The 6,499-nt window shown below is 35.7% G+C and overlaps 1 pseudogene; it reads right to left on the bottom strand.

Moving 5' to 3' along the window:
- Positions 1 to 5,680: 5,680 nt before the first annotated feature.
- Positions 5,681 to 6,112, bottom strand: LOC129087636 (60S ribosomal protein L27a-like; annotated as a pseudogene).
- Between the last annotated feature and the right edge of the window lie 387 nt (positions 6,113 to 6,499).

The following is a 6,499-nucleotide window of genomic DNA, read 5'->3' as shown; positions in this document are numbered from 1 at the left end:
GCAGCATATAATTGGGTCTTCCTTTTTTGCTCATTCAGCCACCCAATATCTTTTAATTGGAGAATTTAAATCATTGATTAGTAAGGACTAATTTAATTATTGATAGGTAAGGCCTTACTATCAACATTTGTTATTTTCTGATTGATGTTTGTTTCTTTCTTCCTCTATTTCTTTGTGAATTATTTTTTGTAGTGGTATATTTTGGTTCTTTTCTCTTGGGTGATTTGTGTTTCTATTTGCTTTGTGATTACTATGAGCATTTCATAATACATCTTATAGTTACAACAGTGTGTTTTAAGCTGATAACAACTTAACTTCAATTTCTTAAAAAATTCTGTACTTTTATTTGCCCCCCTCCACACTTTGTGTTGTTATCACAGTTTATATGCTTTTTATATTGTGTGTCCATTAACAAAACATCATAGCTATAGTTTTTTCAAAACTTTTGTCTTTTAACATATGTGCTAGAGTTAGTTTCATACACCAATATTCCTATTAGAGCGTTTTGAAGTTTACTGTATATTTATCTTTACCAATGAATTTTACACTTTAGTATGTTTTCATGTTGCTAATTGGTATCCTTTCATTTAAGCTTAAAAAACTCCCTTTAGCAATTTTTTGTTTGTTTGTTTGTTTGTTTGTTAAGGCAGGTTTAGTGGTGATAAGTTCCTTTAGCCTTTGTTAGTCTGAGAAAATCTTTATTCCTCCTTCACTTCTGAAGGACAACTTTGCCAGGGAAATTATTCTGCTTGGGACTTTTTTTTTTTTTTTTTCCTTTTAGCACATTGACTACATCATTCCACTCTTTCCTAGTCTACAAGATCTCTGATGAAAAACCTACTGACAGCCTTATCAGGGTTCCCTGATACAAGGGTGAGCAAAACCATTTGGGTCCCTTGGGAGATAGCAGAGATAAAAATCTATTCATGACATTCCTCCTCTTGGGAACATTCTATGGTTTTCCTAGGTCAGGAGACTGTGTGGCCTGTCTAAAGTCATCAGCCAGAAAGTCATCAGCCAGGTCACTATTTCAGAAATAAGATGAGAATTGGTGTGTGCCTGCTTGTGCTTCTCCTGTGCATACATGAGGTCAACAGATCTTTCCATCAGACAATGGGCCCCTTGCAGGAATGGTTTGGATTGGGGCTGGGGTGGTTAAAGAGGGTTAAGCAGTTTGACTAAATCTCCTAACCCAGAATTCTTTCCTAAGCCAAATCAACAAAACAGATGTGATTCTCCCATTAGCCTTTATTTGTTGTAATTACCCACTAATGTGCCTTTGAGGGATTTAGAGGCACATTAGCCCTGAGTCTCCAACAAACCCAACAAGCCCCAGGCTGTTGTGCTCTCAGGTCACTGAAGACTCAAATTTCAACCTGCATGCATTTTAAAGATACACTGATTAGAATTCAACTGAGAGAACCGTGTGGTGGATTTACACCCTATGAATGCAGAGAGTTTATCTTTGATTTTCAGAATCCTGTTTTTATTCTGATGCCTTCAGAACCACTTTATATTGTAGAAAGAAGGGTACAATATCTAGAGATCCACAGACTTTGATTTTACTCCTTTCCTGTTGACATACTAGCTGAGGAACTTTCAGAAATCACCAAGCTTCTCAAAATCTGTTTTCTCTTTGTACAATGGACTGATAAGGAAATTGCTGGACCAAAAAATTGTTTTGAGAATTGAGTAGCATAACAATTTAAAGTAACCAGCACATATTAGGTGCTCTGAAAATATTAGTTTCTCCTTCCCACCCCTTCTATTATCTCTGACAAATGTTCTTTTAATTATTTTCTGTTCCCAACTGGATTACTGCTTCTCACATTCTTCTTTCATCCAGTAGATGAAATCCTGTGAAACACCAAACATCTGAATGAGAAGTGAAAATTTCATCACTGTTTAATTCTTATTAACATGAGTTCATACGTAAAAAGAAAAAAAACTTTTATTTCATTTTATTTCAGGGCATATACTTTAGACACAAATTTAAAATTAGAAGTACCAGTAATCATGTTCCATTTGTTAAGTTCCTATGCCTAAAGCAATGTACTGGAGATTCCCAAAAAGTAGACACTTTGGGGTAAAGACATTGAGGAATTTATTGTCCTGAACTCCCCAAAGGCTCCTGGATATGTACCTGACCAGAGGAGTTAATGATGCAGCAAATGGAGAATCCTACGGCCTTGGGACTCAAGCATCCGTGACTAATAGACTTATACAGAAGACACCAAATAAATATCATTATTTATAAGAATTCTTCAGTTTACAAAAATATTTAGGAATGAAATTTTTAATTAATTTCATGCCTGTTTGAGAGTCAACTAGAAAAACTGTATTTCATTTTACCTCTGTCTTTGAGTGTCTTCCTAACATGTGTAAATAGGAAGGGTTTCTAGATGGTGTTATAGGCTGGATTATCTTTTTTTTCTTTCTTTCCTTTTTGTGGAGGGGAGGCTCTTCTGAGAATACTTTTTTCTAAGAGGAGAAAGGGGGTTTGATATAGTGGCAAGACACCTGGACTAGAAGTTACCAGACCCGGAATCTGTACCTAATATTTTCACCAATCTAGTCATGCACCTTTAAATACACTACTTTGGTTCTATGGTCTTTATTTTCCACTGGGATATATTCAATTATTTATAATGTGATATTCGGGCATAATAATTCTGTAAAATATAGCAACATGAGTGAATTTCTTTGGCTGACATCTATTGAGGGTCTGTATGTCATATTAGTATTGTATTATTAGTGATTTGTATTATTACTATGACCTGTAACACCCGTCAGTAAGGATATGAAAAACCTGTGCAAAGAAAACCCACAGGGCTATTTGCTGCAATATAATTCATAGGCATAAAAAAATTGAAATCAACCAAAATATCCTATTATGTAGATTACACAGGCCCAGGGTCTCTCTAAGATGTACCTCCCTTCCCACAACTCCTTTATGGGAAAATTGACCACAGGTAGTTCTTTTTCATGTAAAATGTCATATATTGTGTTATATGAACCCTGTTATTCAGGTCAAAGTATATTATTAGACTTGGGCTTAAGCCATGGGAGACCAGGTGAACTTGTATAACATGGTCATATTGGAGGCTAGCTTTCTATCATGAGACTTGGCTCAAGAATTTGTTCAATATACATGCTCCATATTAAATGATGTAAAAACTGATGCAAGCATATTTTCTCTTTTAGAATCTGTCAGAGAGCAGAGAGTATCACGGAACAATGGATCTCTGCATCAGGGGATAAAATGACCCAGTCGTTAGAGGTGAAGGTCCCTTGAGCTGGACTTGTATTCTGAAGATGAGCCATTATTCCAATTTTTCTTGAAGTTCTGTACCCAGAACATTTGAACAAATACAAAGACAGCTTTTTTGATTCATCCACATCTTAATCTCAACTTTCATCGATTAACCTAGTTGTGTGTCTCTTTTGCAAGTTAAAAGTACTTAATATAAATAAAAAATTATATGTTGACCTGTAAGTATACTTAAGATATATTGGTGTAAAAGTAAGTAAAAAAACTTGATAACTCTTCCAAAATTTGCATATCTGCAGAAGGGGACCAAGGAAAGCTGAGTCAAAGTGTTAACATTGTGTATATACAAGAGAGTATTGGTATTTACTTTCATTTTTCTCTTTTTGTTTGTTTTATTTTCTATTTCTTTCAACAAACAAAACTGATTGCTCTTATTAGAGTTAAGAGTGGTTTTATTTTTCCTTTACTTAAAAAATAAAGTCTGTTCAGGGATAAGATGCCATAGACTCACTTTTCCCTCTTCCATTTCTAAATATAATTAAATATTCTGACACAAATTCATCAGAAATTTCCAAAAGATGGAAAGAAGAAGCAATAGCTGGAGACCTCCAGCCTGGAGGAACAACATCATAGTGAGTCTGTTGTAGTTTCCTCTATGGCCCATATGTCATGGACTGGGCATCAAAGAAGACCTGCAGCCTGGAACCACCTGCAGGCATACACAAATTCAAAGTTTTGCTCTTTCTCTGTGGTGGGGGCGGGGGGGGGGCCGGGGGGAGGGGCAGACAAGAAAGGGGTAGCCAGAGACCTAGTGGAGATATTCACCACAATACATACCCAAGGTAGGAGCAGGCTCAAACAGCTACAACAGCAAGCAAAGCCTAGTGCTTCCAGACTGTGTTGTGGAAGCCCTACATGGCCCGTGCTTTGTGTTGAGCAGCCCCACAGAAATTGAGGAAGAGCTCAGCAGAACCAGAAGAATGAAGTCAACCAGAATAACATTTAAGGGCTCTGAAAACTAGCTTTCACTGAAACTGTAACTCACAAAAATGGTCCAAGACCTAAATCTAAATAAGGTCACTGCATATTAGAAGTTGAAATAAAGTTTTAAAATCTCCAAACACAGTATTCAAGGTGTCCAGGGTAAAATCACATATAACTCATTGTATGAAAAGAACCATGAAAAACACAACTTGAATGAAAAAAGAATCAATAGGCCCTGACCCACTGTGGCTCAGTTGGTTGGTCATCATCCCGCAAAGTAAAAATTTGCCAGTGCAATCTCTGGTCAGGGCACATGCCTGGGCTTCAAGTTCAATCCCAGGTGAGGGCACATATAAGAGGTAACTGATCAATGTGATCAATGTTTCTCTCTCACATCAATGTTTCTCTCCCTTTCTTTCTTCATTCTTCACCCTCTCTCTGAAAAATAAATAAATAAAATCTTTAAAAATAAAAAAGGATCGAAGAAATGAACATCAAGATGAATTAGATGATGGGATTATCTGGCAAGGATTTAAAAGTAGCCATTGTAAAAATTCTACAAACAACTATAAATTTTCTTGTAATTTTTGAAAAAATAGAAAAACTTAGCAGAGAAATATGTTTTTAAAAAGAACCAAGTAGAAATTATAGAACTAAAAAACACAATAAGTGCAATTAAAAATGCACTGAATGTGGTAAAATGGTGATAACAGAGGGTAGAACCAGTGAAGCTGAAGACAGATCAATAGAGTTCACTCAAAAAGACAAGAAACTTAAAACATTAACGACTAGATCCTTAGAACTTATGGGGAATGAATAAAAGTTTAAAAATTTGTATCATCGAAGTGCCAAAACAGGAGAGTGTGAGACTGAAAAGATATATAAAGAAATAACAGCTGGAAGCTTCCCAAAATTGGTGAAAGACTTAAACCAACCGATCCAAGAAGTTGAGCAAACCCAAATAGCATAACTTCAAAGAAACAGCCATCAAAACACATCAAAATTAAACTTCTGAAAACACAAGACAATAAAAATGTCCTAATAACATGAAGAGGGAAATGACACATTATTTACAGAGAAACATCAATTTGAATTAGAGCAGATTTTTCATATGAAACCATGGCAGCCAAAAGGAAGAAGCACAATTTTTTAAATACTAAAAGATAAAAAACAGGTGAATCCTTTACCTGGCAAAACTATCATTCAAGAATGAAGAAAAAATTAAGACATTCTCAAATGAAGGGAAATTAGCAGAACTTATCATTCTCATACTTACCTTTAAAGAATGGCTAAAAAGAGCCTTCCAGATAAAAAGAAAGAACAGAAGGAGACTGGGATCTTCATAACAGAAAAAGCAACATCTTAAAGGGTAAATTTTTTTTCACTTGTAAGAATTTAATGAATGCCCCTCCAAGTGGCTTCAAGCTACCAGCACAAAGCCCCACTCTTAATCTTCTCAGCTCTTCTGCTGAAGAATTTGGCCTTCACAATGACAGGCTGCTTTGGGAGCTTTCTCTTCCCCAGAACTTTGTAGTAACCTGTTCGCAACACATTAATGGTAAGAGCAGCTCCAGACATGTTTTTGGCAGAATTTACCTGTGTCTGCTCACTGACCAAGGTCCACTGTTTATCAAGGTTGACAGTGAAGCAAAAGCTCTGGTTCCTCTTTAAATGGTAATGCCTCATACCAACTTTCCCAAGGTAACCTGGGTGGTATTTGTTGAAATTGACCCTGAGATGATGCAAGCCACCAGCATTACCTCAACCTCCTGGGTGCTTCCTGTGCTTGCTGATGAAGCCATGGCTGTGGTTCACATGGCTCTGAAGTTTCTGGGTCTTCCTTAGTCTGGATGGCATGCTGGTGGCCGAGATACAAGACTAAATTTAAGGATAAATATAGTAAACTATTCTTCACCTTATGATATTCTAAAATCACATTTTATGGTTGGTGAAAGAATTATAACACATCTCTATCTTATCTGATATTTAATGTATGAAGAGCAAATGCTGAAAAGAATTAGATTTTTTTAAAAAGTTTAAAAGTGGGGCAAGTAAAGGGCCTTAAATAGAAACAAGGTTTCAATACTCTAGTCTAACTGATAAATCATCAATACCAGTAGGCTGTAATAAATTACATACAAATTGTAATATCACTAAGAAAACTGTATAAATGAGATACTCAAAAACATTATAAATAAATCAAAATAGAATTCTAAAAATGTTTAAGTAGTCTACAATAAAACA

Source organism: Pteronotus mesoamericanus, unplaced genomic scaffold (genome assembly GCF_021234165.1).
Source record: "Pteronotus mesoamericanus isolate MK-2021 breed Mesoamerican mustached bat unplaced genomic scaffold, CSHL_Meso_final contig_130, whole genome shotgun sequence".
NCBI lineage: Eukaryota > Metazoa > Chordata > Mammalia > Chiroptera > Mormoopidae > Pteronotus > Pteronotus mesoamericanus.
This window is presented reverse-complemented; position numbering and strand designations above follow the sequence as displayed.